The sequence below is a fragment of the Cricetulus griseus genome, chromosome 9 (assembly GCF_003668045.3).
Source record: "Cricetulus griseus strain 17A/GY chromosome 9, alternate assembly CriGri-PICRH-1.0, whole genome shotgun sequence".
Taxonomy (NCBI): Eukaryota; Metazoa; Chordata; class Mammalia; order Rodentia; family Cricetidae; genus Cricetulus; species Cricetulus griseus.
The window spans coordinates 24,963,843-24,980,576 of NC_048602.1; the positions used below are offsets into that span (position 1 = coordinate 24,963,843).

Genomic DNA, 16,734 nt, shown 5'->3' on the forward strand with positions numbered 1-16,734 from the left:
CCAGCACTGAGATTACAGACACACATTCGTTGTGTCCAGCTTGTACCGTGGTGCCAGGGACCAACTTCAGTCCTGTGCTTCCGCTCAGACAGGGACACACCCACACCCACACAAATAAGTGCATAAATGAAAAGAGGGGTGGATGAGGAGAAACGATAGTGTGTGTAGGTGTTGGGGGTCCTGCAGAGCCACCAGTTTCTCATTTTTCATTGGCCCAGAATTTTTGGCAAAGTTTCCAAACCCGCCCCCACCTCCTCTAGTCTACATTTTAATGTTGAAAGAAATGGTAGTCTCACCCAGTTCCTGAATCCTCCTCCCGGGCTGTGTGCACTGTTATGGGTGTGTCTGAAGCCACGCCCGGTGGGTGACCAATGCCTACAATCTCAAGTATTCAGGAGACTGAGGCAGGACGATTTTCAAGGCCAACTGGACCAGCTTAGCGAGGAGGCTGTCTCCAAAATTAAAACAATTTCAAATAATATAAACGATAGCAATAGTTATGTCTAAGCTGGGGCTGTAGCCTATTTTAAGAAAACAGCACTCCTTTATAAAAAAGTATCTAAGCCAAACAATCGGGACTGATTCATTTTGTGTGTGAGCTATATATAAAACTAAGTATAAACACTGGCTTTTTTTCCCCCTGTTGTAATTTCAGTTAAACTATTAGGAAAGCTGTTTGGTAAATTTTTGAATAGGTTCCAACAAAGTGCTGTCCTATTGATCCCGGCAAGCTAGCATCCGACTTCTGAACATCATATCTGGTACCTGCTGAAAAGTCTAGAAGGTCCTGGGTAGTTTCCATTTAATTATTGCTCAAAGAAGCACTTCTTTTCCTATGTAAGTGCAAAGTGTTTTTGATTGTTAATAAAATCTTAAAACAACACTCCTCTTGAGGGGTGGGAGCCAGCAGAGAAAGAACTACATTACCCAGAAGGCACAGCACACGCGTCATGGCCCCGTATAGGGCGCCCCCGTCGGTCGTGAGAAAAAAAACCCATACACTCCTTTTGAGGGGTGGGCGCCAGCAGAGAAAGAACTACATTACCCAGAAGGCACAGCACACGAGTCATGGCCCGGTATAGGGCGCCTCCTGGTCCGTCCAGGAGCAGCGGGCGGGGCTTAGTGTCTCCGCGCTACGACGTCATCGTCCCGCGCCGGTGTGGTGGGCGCACGGTTGTGGAGATCCTAGCGGCGTTCCTGGACGGCCTGAGGGGCGCCAGGCGTGGCCACCGCGGGGGTTCCGTGTCCTGAGCACAGCTGCCTCGGGGCAGGACGCCCCCGGGACCCCACCGAGCCCGCAGCCCGCGGGGTCTCCCTCCGGGTGGCGTCGGCGCTGATGGACTCCGGGCAGGTGGGTTGGCAGTTTATATTTTATTTTTTATTTATTTTTGATGCCTCCTAGGTTTGGGAAGCCTGTCAGTCGAGAGGGAGAGCGAGCCTCTCGGCTTGTCTCTAGCTGTGTCTGCTCAGGAAACGTGGCTCTGGGTGGTCGCCCGATTTGTCGCCCGTCTTAGCGTTCTCGGGGTCAAGCCCGGGACTGAGCCCGTCTAGGCGGACCACATGGTCGCCAGGTTCTCCCAGCAGCCCTCGGGGTGTCTACACCCGCGACAGGGTCTCAGGGGCGGGGCTGTCCTTCCCCCTGCCAACCCTCCCTGTATAATGTAACTTCTGATTTCCCCTCCTCTTTGGGGCCTCCTGACTGATGAACCTGGTCTCCTCCCCCTTCCCTTCACCCCCACGTGACTCAGGGTCCTGTCAGCTCTGGACTCTTCCACATGTCCCTGTCTCTGAGTGTGCTCCACGCCCCCCCCATTTCTTTTTTTTTTTCAGATTTTTTTTGTTTGAATTAGAAACAAGATTGATTTACATGACAATCCCAGTTCCCTTCTCCCTCCCCTCCTCCCCTGCCACCTCCCCAACTAAAACACTACTTATCACATACCCTTTCTTCTAATCTACACCTGACTCAACCTTTCTGCTCCCTCATGACCTCTGCATCCTTCCTCTTCTTCCCTTCTCATTCTCCTAGCTCCCTCCCCCTCTTCCCGTGCTCTCAATTTGCTCAGGGGATCTTGTGCCTTTCCCCTTCTCCAGGGGACCATGTATGTCTCTCTTAGGGACCTCCTTGTTTCATAGCTTCTCCCCCCCACACACAATTTTTACCCCATATCTATAATAAACTTTCTCCCCCACCATACCTAGGAGCCGCCATGAACTTTGATTTCTTTTGTTTATTTTTTTAAACTCACTTAGTAACTGAGAGGGTCATTTACACACATGGACAGTGAAGAGCATATCTAAAGAAATAGGACCTTGAGCCATATTCTGTAGCAACCTTTGTTGAAAAGGGCAAGAGCCACCTTTTCTGCGTAAAACACCTTGGAAATCGGTCTGTAAGTCGTATCTACAGTGACCCAGATGACTTAACGATAACTTCTGTGACAACAGGCTGTAACAGACGTCGAGAATTTGGTTTAATAACTAGTTCCTACTTGTCGTTGTTGTGCCTGTCTCTAATAAAGGACACACACAGCCCTCAGTTTCCAGAATGCCCTTCTGAAAGTTAGCAACCCCCCCCCCCATAGCTTCCTCAAGGCAAGAATGCCAGGCCTCCTGCAGTTATTTTAAAGGTTTGAAAGGTGAATGATCCTGAGGCAGAGGCAGGCGGATCTCGGCGATTTCGAGGCCAGCCTGGTCTACAAAGCAAGTTCCAGGACAGTCAGGGCTGCTACACAAAGAAACCTTAACTAGAAAAGAGAAAAGAAGGAAGGTGAATGAATGTCAGACCTCCAATAGTTATTTAAGAGACTAAAAGTGAGTGAAGCTCCACTGTAAGGACTTTCATCCACTCATAATCCAATCAGACACGGTCTGTGAGTCTCTGTTCTTTCTGACCACTTATGACCGTGTTTCCTTTTCTCTCTGGCTCACTGCTGGTCAGCTGTACCCACCTGACCAAACGTGTCCTCCGACGGTCCTCAGATCCCCGCAAGACTATCATCCTCCGTACCATTTCTGTTCAGATGGTGCTTTTCAAAAATTGCAAAATGTGTGTAATTGGTGGAGGCGAGCACGCACAAAGTGGAAGCAATGGCTTGATTGTGGCGGTCAAGGACAGCTTTTAGAGATTACGGGTTCTGGAGTGAAGGCAGGTGATAAAGAATTCACTAGACCCAAGTTAAATGATAAATGGGTGTTTTATTAAGGAACAATAAATAATAATAGATAAAATTAAAGAACCTCCGTAGCGCTTCTCTGCCCTTCCGATCCAATCTGAGACCCAAGAGTGAGCAAGCCCCACCTCACGCCTTCCTCTTTCCATCACCTGAAGCCATGTCCAAGGGGGGTGTGGCCATTAACACAAATGCACTATCGAGGAAGATGCCCCTACACTGGAGATTGAACTCAGGAGTCTGGCTTGGGGGGAACTACTTTTACTCTCTGAACCATCTCACTTGCCCCCATAGTGCTCATTTAGTTTTTCCTGTAAATGCCAGCACTGGAGAGGCAGAAGCAGGAGGATTGGGAGTTCAAGGTCAGCCCTGGCTATGTAGTAACTTTGAGAGCAGCTTGGACTACTTGTGACCTTGACATAACAAAAACAAAGACATGAAACCCTACTTGAGTCTGTGGACATCTTTTAGCCTCAAGTTACTGACTGATGCCTAGGTGACCAGATGCTGTAAAAGTTAACAGAAACTAAAATAGTTAAGTATGGTGTGTGGTATGTTTTGTTTCTGTTTTTTGAGACAGGGTTTTTCTGTGTCCTGGAACTCTCTCTGTAGACCAGGCTGACCTCGAACCCAGAGATCCACCTTCCTCTGCCTCCTGAGTGTTGGGATCAAAGGTGTGTGCCGCCCCCACCCTACCCACATGTGGTATGTTTTATCTTTCAAAAATCTCATCTCAGTCTCAAGGCTCTTCTTTACCCATGTTTACCTTTTTCTGTTTTGTTTTTGTTTTGTTTTGTTTTTCTCCTCATAGCTGTTGTCCATGAAGTGAGAATGACTGTGTTGCTCTGGAAATGGAAGCTCAGAGCTGAGGTGAGGTACCTAATGTTGCACAGCTGTCGAGTGGTAGTTTCAGGAGCTTGGATGGAAGCTGAGGCAGTCTGACTTCAGAACTGAGGACTGGTGAAGCCTTCAGCATGGGCAGGAAACTAGCTGGACCAGTGGAGTTCAAGAATTGCTGTTCTTAACATGATTGGTATTGGTTCCACTGTCATTACTGTCATTTTGTCGTAACTGTGTTACCCCAGACAGAACCTTCCTCACAACACACAGTTCAAAAGTGTCCGTTGTTTGTTGCTTCCTAAGAGCTCCTGCACGAGAGGTTGCTGCCCTCAGCACTGACATATTGTGCTCTGTCTTAGCTTTGCTTCCTATTGCCCTGATAAGATACCCTGACCAAGCCTTTGAAGGAAGCAGTTTATTTGGCTCACACTTCTGGGTCTGTCCTGAACAGGGAAGTCATTGAAGCAGGAGTTTGAGAGAACTGGTTACAGTGTGTGTTCGTGGTCAGAAAAAGAGAGCAATAGATGCATGCATGCCTGTGCTCCTCTCATCTTCTCTGCTTGTTTGTTTCCGAGGCAGGGTCTCACCGAGTAGCCCTGGCTGGCCTGGAACTCCCAGAGACCCATCTGTCTCTGCTTCTTGAATTGCTAGGATTAAAGGTGTGAGCTGTCACAACCAGAACTTACTTTTTATGTATGGGAAGTTACATTTATGCATTTATGTCTGTAGGTTTGCATTTGCAAATGAGGAGACTGCTTTTTGGGAGTTGAGTTCTTGCCTTTTGGTCTGTAAGGTCCCAGGGGATAGATGAAGTTGTAAAGCTTGGTTGGCCCCAAGTGCCTCCCCATGATGAGCCAGCTCAGTGACTCGGCTTTCCCCTTCTGTGTGCATTCCAGGGCACAAACCCAGGGGATGGTTTCGGTCACTTTTAGGTTGGGTCTTTCCACCTTAACATAATCAAGACGACCTCTGGCAGACATGCCCACAGGCCACCCTGATCTAGACAGTCCCTCCTGGCGATCCTCTTTCCAGGTGATCGTGGATTGTGTCAAGTTGTCAGTGAAGTCTAGCTGTTACATGCCCCAACAGCATCTTTCTCCCCTTGGAGCCCAGGAAGCAGCATAACCTTGTATGTAGTTTGGGCCTTAACCTCTCTCTGTACCCTTTGAGCAGAGCACACCTGACATCCTCCAGGGCAGCCCGAGGCCAACACTAATAACGTTTAGTGACTTTTCAGGTGGCTTTCACCTTTGAGGATGTAGCTGTAATTTTTACCCAAGAAGAGTGGGGGCAGCTGGCACCAGCTCAGAGGACCCTGTACCAGGAGGTGATGCTGGAAAACCGAGGGCTTCTGGTCTCTCTGGGTAAGTGTTGTTATCTGCCCCTTCCAGGGGGTGTGTCCTCGGCCACTTTCCATCTACCCTCTGGCTCCAGGCCTTGATGCTTAAGAGTGCCTCAGAGTCTCCCTTCTTCCTACTGCTTCAGACATTTTCTACAAAGTGCTGTCCCTTTAGGCTCCAGGGACAGTGTAGAGAGGATGGTAGTGGGAGCAAGGGGTGTTTGCTAGACCCTAGAGGCAGAATTTCCAGTTTCTTTAGCCAGTGCTTTTTTCCAGTGCGTTTTTTTCCTCACAGGATTCAATTTTATTGTTTTTAGTCATCTGTGTGTGTGTGTGAGTATATGCAAACACCGCAGCTGGCAGAGAATTGATCTAGTTAGTCAAGGAGGAAGTCTGTTCCGGCATAACTCAGTGACTGGTGTTGGTTCAAACGTGGAGAGTTTCCCACCAGGCAGCTTATTTGAGACATACTGAAGTACAGTACAAGGTAGGAAAAAATGCCTGGTAATACACAATAAATCTTAAGGCACAGCTGCATTGAAACTCTTTGTAAAGTACATATGATCTCTTCTGTAAAGAGAAGTTGTATAGGTTAACTAGGAAAGCAGGCTCAAAGTAATAGCTCATGATAAGGGTCCAGGAGAGGATAGCACTATAGATCCACTGAAATGAACATATGAGTCTGGGGGAGCCGGGTGTGGCCTGGCCACACAGACAGCACAGAGGTCACCAGGCTGTAACTGTTGTGCCAGGTTCTCGGAGCCCAGAGACTAACCCAAGGAGTTGACACTCTGATGCAAAAGCAAAAGGTTTCTTTTTATTTCAGGAATTAAAGGAATGTGTACCTATACCCAGTATGTGTTTTGTTTTGTTTGGTTTGGTTTGGTTTGTTTGTTTGTTTGGTTTTTAAGACAAGGTCTTATTTTATAGCCTAGGCTGGTTTAGAACTTAATGTGTAACCCAGCTTGGCCTCAAACTTGTGGCAATTCTTCTGTTTGCCTCAGCCTCCCCAGTGCCAGTTGTCTTAGAATTTCTATTGCAGTGATGAAACACCATGACCAAAAGCAGGATTGAGGAGGAAAGGGTTTATCTGGCTTATAATTCAGTCGTTGCCCTTGGCTTATACTTCTGTTGCTGACTGTGTTCATGCCTGAGAGGGAGAGTGTGGATTAAGAAAATGGGAGGTAAAGGTCCCTAGGAAAAGATAGAGACACAGAATAAAGTCGAGAGGGCATTCCAGTGAATATTGAACGCCCATGTTTATTGTTAGCAATCATTTTGTTCGAGGCCAGCCTGCTCTACAAGAGCTAGTTCCAGGGCAGCCTCCAAAGCCACAGAGAAACCCTGTCTCTAAAAACAAAACAAAAACAAAACAATTATTTTATACTCCCATCAAAAGAGGGGGAGAAGGCAAAGGACTTCTTTACCATGGTACAAAGAACAAGCAAGAGTAATTACTTTCTCAATACTGAAAACCTCCAGTAACTGTGTCCTGAGTTAATTATCCTACTGGTCACAGTGTCATACAGCAGGACATACAGCAACATCCTATCCAATGCCAGACACCCTGTGGCAGTCACATGTTAGGCCAGACAGAAACTCTCTGACCTTAAGTCAAAACGGAATGGAGTCAATTCTGTGGTTCCCGCATACTTGCATGTTATCGTCCATCATTGGAGACAGTCCAGACAGGAACTCAAACAGGGCAGAACCATGGAGGCAGGAGCTGACGCAGAAGCCATGGAGGAGTGCTGCTTACTGACTTGCGTCCCCTGGATGCTCAGCCTGCTTTTTTTTTTTTTTTTTTTTTTTTTTTTTAATTTATTATGTATATAAATGTATGCCTGCACTCCAGAAGAGGGCACCAGATCTCATTATAAATGGCTGTGAGCCACCATGTGGTTGCTGGGAATTGAACTTAGGACCTCTGGAAGAGCAGCCAGTGCTCTTAACCTCTGAGCCATCTCTCCAGCCCCTCAGCCTGCTTTCTTAGAGAACCCAGAACCACCCGCTCAGGGGTGGAACCACTCATGTGGGCTGGACCCCCCCACATCTTCACCAGTGTGAAAATGCCCCACTGGCTTGCCTGTAGGCCAACCTGCTGGAGGGAATTTTCTCCTTGGAGGCCCCTCTTCCGAAATCTGTCTAGTTTTGTGTCAAGTTGACAAAAGCTACCCTGCATAAAAACACTTGTTTTTTCCCCTCAGTACAAGGGGTGTACTTGTCTCTGCACAGTCTAGGCAAGCACTCTGCCACTGAGCCGTGTCCCTAGCCCTCCTTTTATTGTAAAACATGGCCTCATCAAGCTGCCCAGGCAGGCTTGGCCTTGCTGTCTTCCGGCCTCAGCCTCTCTGGCAGCTGGATTCTCGTCTTGTCCCACCAGGCACACCTTTCACAAATATGAATAAATGAATGAATGTATGTATGTATGTATGTATGTATGTATGTATGTATGTATATCCATGCATGCACATTTCTCTCCTTGAAGGGTATCCTGTTCCCAAACCGGAGCTGATGTGTCAACTAGAGCGTGGGCAGGAGCTGTGGTCGGTGATGAGAAACCTTTCCCCAAGGATCGGTGCAGGTGAGGGCAGTGGGCAGGACGGGCGGCATCTTGAGGGTGGGCACGCTCTCTCTCTCTCTCTCTCTCTCTCTCTCTCTCTCTCTCTCTCGCTCTCTCTCTCTGTGTGTGTGTGTGTGTGTCTCCCCCTCTCTCCCCTCCCTCCTCTTCTCTCTCTCCCTCTCCTCTCCTTTTCCTCTCTCCTTCCTTTTTATCTTGTGTGTAGTGCACATGTGTGCCACACTGCACATATGGAAGTCCGAGGACACCTTGTGGGAGCTGGGAGTTGGCTCTCGTTCTCAGACTCTGTTTTTCAGCCTTGCCTACAAGCCCCTCACCCACTGAAGCGTTCTGACCAGAAAGTGACACACCAAAAGTAAGCTCTTCTTGCGAGGTAGAGGCAGGCGGTCTCCATGAGTTCAAGGCCAGCCTGGTTTACATAGCCAGTTCCCTGCCATCCAAGGCTACACAGTGGGACCCTGTCTCAAAACACAACAAAAACATAAGCTTTACCGTCAGTGTTCTGTAGGTAAGAGATTTACTCATGGGGAATGTGAAAGAATAGACTCAGCTCAACCTCAGAATAGCAAGAGCAGACTATTGGTCTGAGAGGTTGCTGCCCCCAGGCCCTGTGGAGAAGAAGGGTTTGTGCAGGGTCTGAGAATTAGTTTTTGTAGCAGAGAATAAGGGGGTAGAAGGGCTAGAAACTGCTTTTTTTTGCTGTTGTTGTTTTCTTTTGTTTAAACCTCAGGATAAAAAAGTAAGCCAGATTTCCTGTGAATATGTGAAAAAGGTTAGCTCTTTTCTGAGACTGCTTGGCAGATACGTTTCTTGAACCATTGGGCCTGTTTATGGCCCTGATTTTTTGTTTGTTTTGTTTTGTTTTTTGATGTTTTGCTTTTTAATTTTTTACATTTTATCTAATTAACATTAATTACCAGCCACAGTTCCTTCTTTCTCCTCTGCTTCTGTCGTTTCCCCCACACACACCGTTTCCATCTACCCCTCCCCCATCCACTCCTCCTCTGTCTCCATTCAGAAAGGGCGGGCCTCCCATGGGCCTGGACAAAGCATGGTACGTTAAGTTGAGGCAGGACCAAGCTCCTCTTCCTGCACCAAGGCTGGGTAAGGTAACTGTCACACACAGGCAGAGGGCCTAGGTCAGTCCCATGCAGGCTCCCTAACTGTTGGTCCAGAGTCCATGTGCTCCCACGAGCTCAGGTCAGCTGTCTCTGTGGGTTCCTCTGTTGTGATCTTCACCCTGTCCCTGCTCATACAATCCCTCCTTCCTTTCTTCAGGAGGACTCCTGGAGATCTGCCCAGTGCTTGGCTGTGGATCTCTGCATCTGCTTCCATCAGATACTGGATAAAGGCTCTCTGATGACAACAGTACAGTCGCCACTCTAATCCCAGTCGATGGCCAGTTCAGGTACTCTCTCCACTGTTGCTAAGAGTCTTAGCTGAGATCATCCTTGTGGATTCATGGGAGTTTCCCTGACACTAGGTTTCTCCTTAACCCTGAAAGACACCTCTATCAAGATGTCTCTTTCTTTACTCTCCCCCTCTGTACTGCCCTCAACTCCCCAGTCCCCAAGTTCCCATCCTCCCATCTCCCCAACCCCTGCTCCTGGTTAACCCAGGAGATCTCTTTTTTTCCCTTCCCAGGGAAATGCATGCATCCCTCTCTGGGCCCTCTTTGTTCTCTAGCCTCTCTGGTGCTGTGGAATGTAGGTGGGTTATCTTGTACTTCATGTCTAATACCCACTTATGAGTGAGTACATATTGTGTTTGTCTTTCTGGGTCTGGGTTACCTCAGAATGACTTTTTCCAGTTCTATCTATTTGCCTGCAAATTTCATATTGTCATTGATTGTTTACAGCTGAGTAATACTCTGTTGTGTAAATTACCACATTTTCTTTATGCATGCTTCAGTTTGGGGACATCTAGCTTGTTTCCAGGTTCTGGCTATTATGAATAATGCTGCAAAGAACATAGTTGAGCAAATGTCATTGTAGTGTGATTGAGAATCCTTTGGGTTTGTGCCCAAGATTGGTATAGCTGGGTCTTGAGGTAGATTGATTCCATTTTTCTAAGAAACTGCCACATTGATTTTAAAGTGGCTGTTTCAGTGTGCACTGCCATCAGCAGTGGAGGAGTGTTCCCCTTACTCTATAACCTCTCTAACATAAGTTGTCATCAGTGTTTTTGAATTTAGCCATTCTGGCAGGTGTAAGATGGGATCTCAGAGTCATTTTAATTTTCATTTCCCTGATGACTAAGGGCGTTGAACAATTCTTTAATAAGAGTGTATCTTGGCCATTTGAAATTCTTCTGTTGGGAATTCTCTGTTTAGATCTGTATCCCATTTTTTAATTGGATCGTTTGGTATTTTGATGTCTAGTTTTTTGAGTTCTTTATATATATTGGAGATCAGCCCTTTTCAGATGGGGGGTTGGTGAAGATCTTTTCCCATTCTGTAGGCTGCTGTTTTGTCTTATTTACTGTGTCCTTGGCCTTATAGAAGCTTTTCAGTTTCAGGACGTCCATTTATTAATTGTTGATCTCGGTGTCTGGGCTACTGGTGTTATATTTAGGAAGTGGTCTCCTGTGCCTGTGTGTTCAAGGCTACTTCCTACTTTCTCTTCTATCAGGTTCAGTGTAACTGGGTTTATGTTGAGGTCTTTGATCCACTTAGACTTGAATTTTGTTCAGGGTGATAGATATGGATCTATTTGCAATCTTCTACGTGTTGATATCCAGTTATACCAGCACCATTTGTTGAAGATACTTTTCATTTTTCCATTGTGGAGTTTTAGCTTCTTTGTCAAAAATCAGGTATTCATAGGAATGTGGATCTATGTCAGGGTCTTTGATTCAATTTTATTGATCCACCTGTCTGTTTTTATGCCAATACCAACCTGTTTTTATTACTCTATAAATAGAGCTTGAAGTCAGGAATGGTGATGACTCCAGAAGATTTGTTTTGGCTATCCTGGGTTTTTTTGTTTTTCCACATGAAGTTGAATATTATTCCTTCAAAGTTTGTCAGGAATATTATTGGGATTTTGATGGGGATTGCATTGAATCTGTAGATTGCTTTTGGTAAGATTTTTGTTTTTTACTGTTTATCCTACCTATTCATGAACATGGGAGTTCATTTCATTTTTTGATATCTTCTTTAATTTATTTCTTCAAAGATTTAAAGTTCTTGTCATATAAATCTTTCACTTGTTTGGTTAGTTACCCCAAGATATTTTATATTATTTATGACTATTGTAAAGGGTGTTGTTTCCCTGATTTCTTTCTCTGCCCGTTTATCATTTGTATATAGGTGAGCTACTGATTTTTTTTTAGTTAGTCTTTATTCCACCACATTACTGAAGGTGTTTGTCAGCTGTAGGATTTCCCCAGGTAGAATTTTTGGGGTCACTTATGTAAACTATCATATCATCAACAAACAGTAAGAGTTTGACTTCCAATTTGTATCCCCTTGATCTCCTTTTGTTGTCTTATTGCTCTAACTAGAACTTTGAGTACTATATTGAATAGATTTGGAGAGAGTAGACAGCCTTGTCTACTTGTTCCTGATTTTAGTGGAATCTCTGAGCTTCTCTCCATTTAGTTTGATGTTGGCTGTTGGTTTGCTGTATATTGCCTCTATTATGTTTGGGTATGTTCCTTGTATCCCTATTCTCTTCAAGACCTTTATCATGAAATGGTGTTGGATTTTGTCGAAGGCATCTATTGAGATGATCGTGTTTCTTTCAGTTTATTTATATGGTGGATTACATTGACAGATTTTCATATGTTGGACCATCCCTGCATCTCTGGGATGAATCCTACTTGATCATGGTGGATGATTTTTTTTTTCCATTTTATATGTTCTTGGATTCAATTTGCCAGTATTTTATTGAGTATTTTTGCATCAGTATTCATGAGGGAGGTTGATCTATAATTCTCTTCCTTTGTTTTGTCTTTGTGGTTTGGGTATCAGGGTTACTATAGCCTCATAAAAAGAATTTGGCAATGTTCCTTTTGTGTCTATTGTGTGGAACACTTTGAGGAGTAGTGGTATTAGCTCTTCTTTGAAATTCTGGTAGAATTCTGCATTGAAACCATCTTACTCTGGGCTTGTTTTGGTTTGATGAGTGCTTATATTTTCTTAGGAGTTATAGGTCTCTTTAAGTTTATCTGTTCTTGATTTAATTTTGGTATGTGACAGCTATCAAGAAAATTACCTTTCTTTTTTTTTAAGAGTTTTCAGTTTTGTGGAGTACAGGTTTTTGAAGTATAAATTGATCATTCTCTGGATTTTCTCAGTGTCTGTTGTTATGTCCCCCTTTTATTTGTTTTTGTTGCTTTTTCGAGACAGGGTTTCTCTGTGTAATAGCCCTGGCTATCCTGGCACTCGCTCTGTACACCAGGCTGGCCTCGAACTCACAGAGATCTGCCTGCCTCTGCCTCCCGAGTGCTGGGATTAAAGGTGTGCACCATCACCGCCCGGCTATGTCCCCTTTTTCATTTTTGATTTGTTAAATTGGATATCCTCTCTCTGCCTTTTGGTTGGTGTGGATAAAGGTTTGTCTAGGTTATTGACTTTTCTCCAAGAACCAACTCTGTTTCACTGATTCTTTGTATTGTTTTCTTTGTTTCTATTTTGTTGATTTCAGCCCTGAGTTTGATAATTTCCTGTATGGCCCTGGTTTTAAGGTGAGGGATTTTCATTCAGTCTCATGCTTCTTTCTGAATTTTTGTCTACCCACTGTTTTTCATCTCTTTCTCTCAATTTGAGTTGTAGGGCCACAGGAAAAAACAAAACAAAACAAAAAAAAACGGTTCTTTTTTTTTTTTTTTAAGAAGTATTTATTTATTATGTATACAATCTTGTGCCTGCAGGCCAGCAGAGAGCACCAGATCTCATTCTAGGTGGTTGTGAGCCACTGTGTGGTTGCTGGGAATTGAACTCAGGACCTCTGGAAGAACAGTCAGTGCTCTTAACCTCTGAGCCATGTCTCCAGCCCCCTCCCCCCAAAAAAAAACCAAAACAGTTCTTTACCAGTATCCTAATGTGGGAAATACCAATACAGAGCCAGATAGAAACACAAGGGATTTTAATAGGGAAAAAGCCTTACTTACAGAGTGACCTAGCCAGCCAGCAGGCAGCAGTCTATGCAGCAAGCCGAAAGTGCCCAGCCACCTGACCACCTCTCACTCTGACCATGCCCTCGAAGGCGTGGTCAGATACACCTGTAGCCAGCCCCTAAGTAGGCGTGGCTACTGCTTCCCCACAAGTGTCCTTGTGCAAGTCCTACTTTGATCTGTTGTCTCTTTAGCACTTGATGCTGTAAGGGTGGGGTGTATTTTTCAGTTTTTGAAGGAGTGTTTTTATAGGTGTGTCAGGCTGGCCCTCAAGCTTTCTATGTAGCCCAGAGTGATCTCAAACTTGTGATGCTTTTATCTCTGTCTCCTGAGTGTGCTGGGACACACCAGACTATTGTTTTTACTACTTTTTTTTAATTTCTTTTATGTGTGTGCATTCATTCATGTATGTATGGACCATGGACCATGGGTGAAGATCAGAGGACAACTTTCAGCAATCAGTCCTCTCAGGTCATCAGGCTTGGTGGAAGTTCTTTTTACCCTCCAACTCCTCACTAGCCCCTGGGCTACTGTTTAGGAGCTAATAATGAGCTACCTTTATAGAAATACTAAGTCAGGAATTCTTTTTTGTTTTTGTTTGTCGAGACAGGGTTTCTCTCGGTGTAACAGCCCTGGATCTTCTGGAACTGGCTTTGTAGACCAAGCTTTTGTTTTTTTTGTTTTTGTTTTGTTTTGTTTTGTTTTCCAAGGCAGGGCTTCTTCGTATTTTTTTGGAGGCTGTCTTGAACTAGGTCTTATAGACCAGGCTGGTCTCGAACTCACAGAGATCCACCTGCCTCTGCCTCCCTAGTGCTGGAATTAAAGGCGTGCGCCACCAACGCCTGGCGACCAGGCTGTCTTTTAAGTCAGGAATCGGGAGTGTCTACTGTAGACTCTCTTTCCCATCATGTACACTTTCAATTTGGTCTCCCTTTAAGAGTCAGGAATTCAAGAATCACAAAAGAAAGGGATTACAAACCAGGATTACCAGACATCAAGATACTGCTTAAGTTTGATGTTTTTCTTTATCATGGCACTTTTATTTTTCCTGTGTTTTTATTACTCTGGTATATGTTACTTATTTCAGGTAACAATGGGAAAACCAAGACCACAGAACTTAGCACGTGTGAGCCAGCACTATCTAAGGGAGACTCACACCAGGTGGAGTTAACAAGGGAAGCCTCAGAGGACTCCCAGTCAGTGCAAACTCCTGTTCTAGTTGGTTCCTCAGAAATGCAGCAAGGACACTTTCTGCAAGGAGGGATTTATCCTCAGAGCATGCTGCTTCCTGGGAAAATCAGCCTGGACATGATAGCTTAGGGACAGCTGAAGACATGTGTTCAAGGGCTAGACAGAAGCATGTCTCTTCAGGGAATGCTGTCCATAACTGAGACTCGAATGAGTCAGATAAGGACCCTGTAATTCAGGAGGAGGAAAGTGTCTTCAAATGTCGCGATTGTGGCCAGGTATTTAGCAAGAAGTGCCTGCTTGCTCGCCATGAGAGGAGTCACTGTGGAGGAAGCCGTGTGGGTGTACGGAGTGTGGGAAAGCTTTCAGCACGAGCACAGACCGTCTTCAGCACCATATGGGCCAGTGCGCGGAGTGCGGGAAGGCCTTCAACCGCAAGGCCCCCCTTACCCAGCACCGGGGATCCACAGCGGGGAGAAGCCTGACAAATGCCAGGGGTGTGGCGGAGCCTTCATCCTCCATAACAGAAGCCACACCGGAGAGAAACCTTTTGTTTGCCAAGAATGTGGAAAAGCTTTTCGAGACAGGCCAGGGTTCATCCGACACTACGTCATCCACAGCACGAGTGCTTTGAGTGCGGCCAGGCCGTCAAGCACAGGTCCTACCTCCTGTGGCACCAGCGGACGCACACAGGGGAGTGCAGCGAGTGTGGGAAAGCCTTCCTCCAGAGTGCGGCCCTCATCCGCCACGCCGTGATCCACACGTGATCGTGATCCACACGGGGGAGGAGCCCTTTGAGTGCCCCGAGTGCGGCAGAGCCTTCAAGCACAGGCCCTACCTCAAGAGGCACCAGCGCATCCACAGCGGGGAGAAGCCTTACGTGTGCGGCGAGTCTGGCAGAGCCTTCGCGCACTGCTCCACTCTGATCCTGCACAAAAGGGCCCACACTGGAGAGAGGCCCTGCGAGTGCAGAGCGTGCGGGAGAGCCTTTAGCAGCCGGGCGACCTCATCCGCCACTTGAGCGTCCACACTGGAGAGAAGCCCTATGAGTGCAGAGAGTGTGGCAAGGCCTTCAGCCGTAGGTCGGGACTCACGAGGCACCAGCGCCTTCATAGTGGGGAAAAGCCTTTTGAGTGTATTGAGTGTGGGAAAACCTTCTGCTGGAGCGCAAACCTCATCCGCCACGCCATGGTTCATACTGGAGAGAAAGCCTATGAGTGCCGTGAGTTTGGAAAGGCCTTCAGCCGCCGCGTCCCTCACCCAGCATCAAAACATGCACAGGGAGACGGCCCCTGTCCCAGGAGCAGATGAGGGAAGGCCTTTCACAAGTGCTCAGACTTCTGCCAGCATCTAAGAGCTTCTATTGGGGGAGGACTTTTCTTAATGTCACCACCGAGGAGAATGTTTTCCACACAAAAACGCCTTACATAGCACCTGCTGACTCATACCAAAGAGAAACCCGCCAAGTGGCTTCGCTGTGAGAAAGCGTGTTGCGTGCTGCCGTTTGTCAGATGAGAACGTTAGGAACTGAGCATTATTTTCCAGCTGAGCATGTGGGAGAGATGCCCGGCGCTTGCTTTGCATCATGAAAACCGTCAGCAGTTATCTCTCTCTGAAGTGCAGTGTCTGAAGCTCAGGGATTTTTGTGAATCGGAGGAGACACAGGAAGAGCCTAAGCAGGGCCTCGTGCTGCCCTGCAAGCCTTTGGCATTTGCTAGTGGATTTCTAATCGGGTGGAGAGAACTTTGTTTAGGGAGTAAAGGACCTTGATCCTTCATGTGTCTTATGTTTGTGTGTGCATGTATACACGTGTGTGTGTTTATATATATGAATATATATACACGTGTGTGTGTTTATATATATGAATATGCATATTCGTTACTGTTCAGTATTTAAAAATTGAGAACAAATCTAGAAACTTACTGAATGTTTCCCGTTTTCACATATTGGTATCATTTCAAATCTTCCAGCTCAACAACATAGTATGTCTGTTTTTTTTTCTTTTTTGAAACAGGGTTTCTCTGTATAGTTTTGAAGCCTGTTCTGGAACTTAGTCTGTAGACCAGGCTGGCCTCGAACTCACCTGCTTCTACCTCCTGAGTGGTGGGATTAAAGGAGTGCACCACCGCTGCCCAGCCATGGTATGTCTTTTCAGTTAAGTATTCCTTGACCTACTCCATGACTATTTTATAGTTTAGACCCTATAACTTCTGTACATTTTTAGGGATATTTATCTTTTATTTTTTAGTAATTAGCATTGGGATATTTAAACTTTGAATTTCTACATGGTATTTGGTATAGTGTATAGAAAGGGCCTTTTTTTTTCTACAGATTTGAAGTATTTCTAACCATTTTTAAAATTTTTGAGAATCCTTAAAGTAGTAAATAGATGTCTGCAAACAATCAAATAGTTTTTCTTCCTTCAGCTATATAGCTTTTTCTTTCTTTCTTTTTATTTATTTATTTATTTTGCTGTTTTCAAGACAGGGTTTCTC

At 45.6% G+C, this 16,734-nt stretch overlaps 1 pseudogene; it reads left to right on the top strand.

Moving 5' to 3' along the window:
- Window positions 1–1,146: 1,146 nt before the first annotated feature.
- On the top strand, window positions 1,147–15,768 carry LOC100761328 (annotated as a pseudogene).
- The last annotated feature ends 966 nt before the right edge of the window (window positions 15,769–16,734 follow it).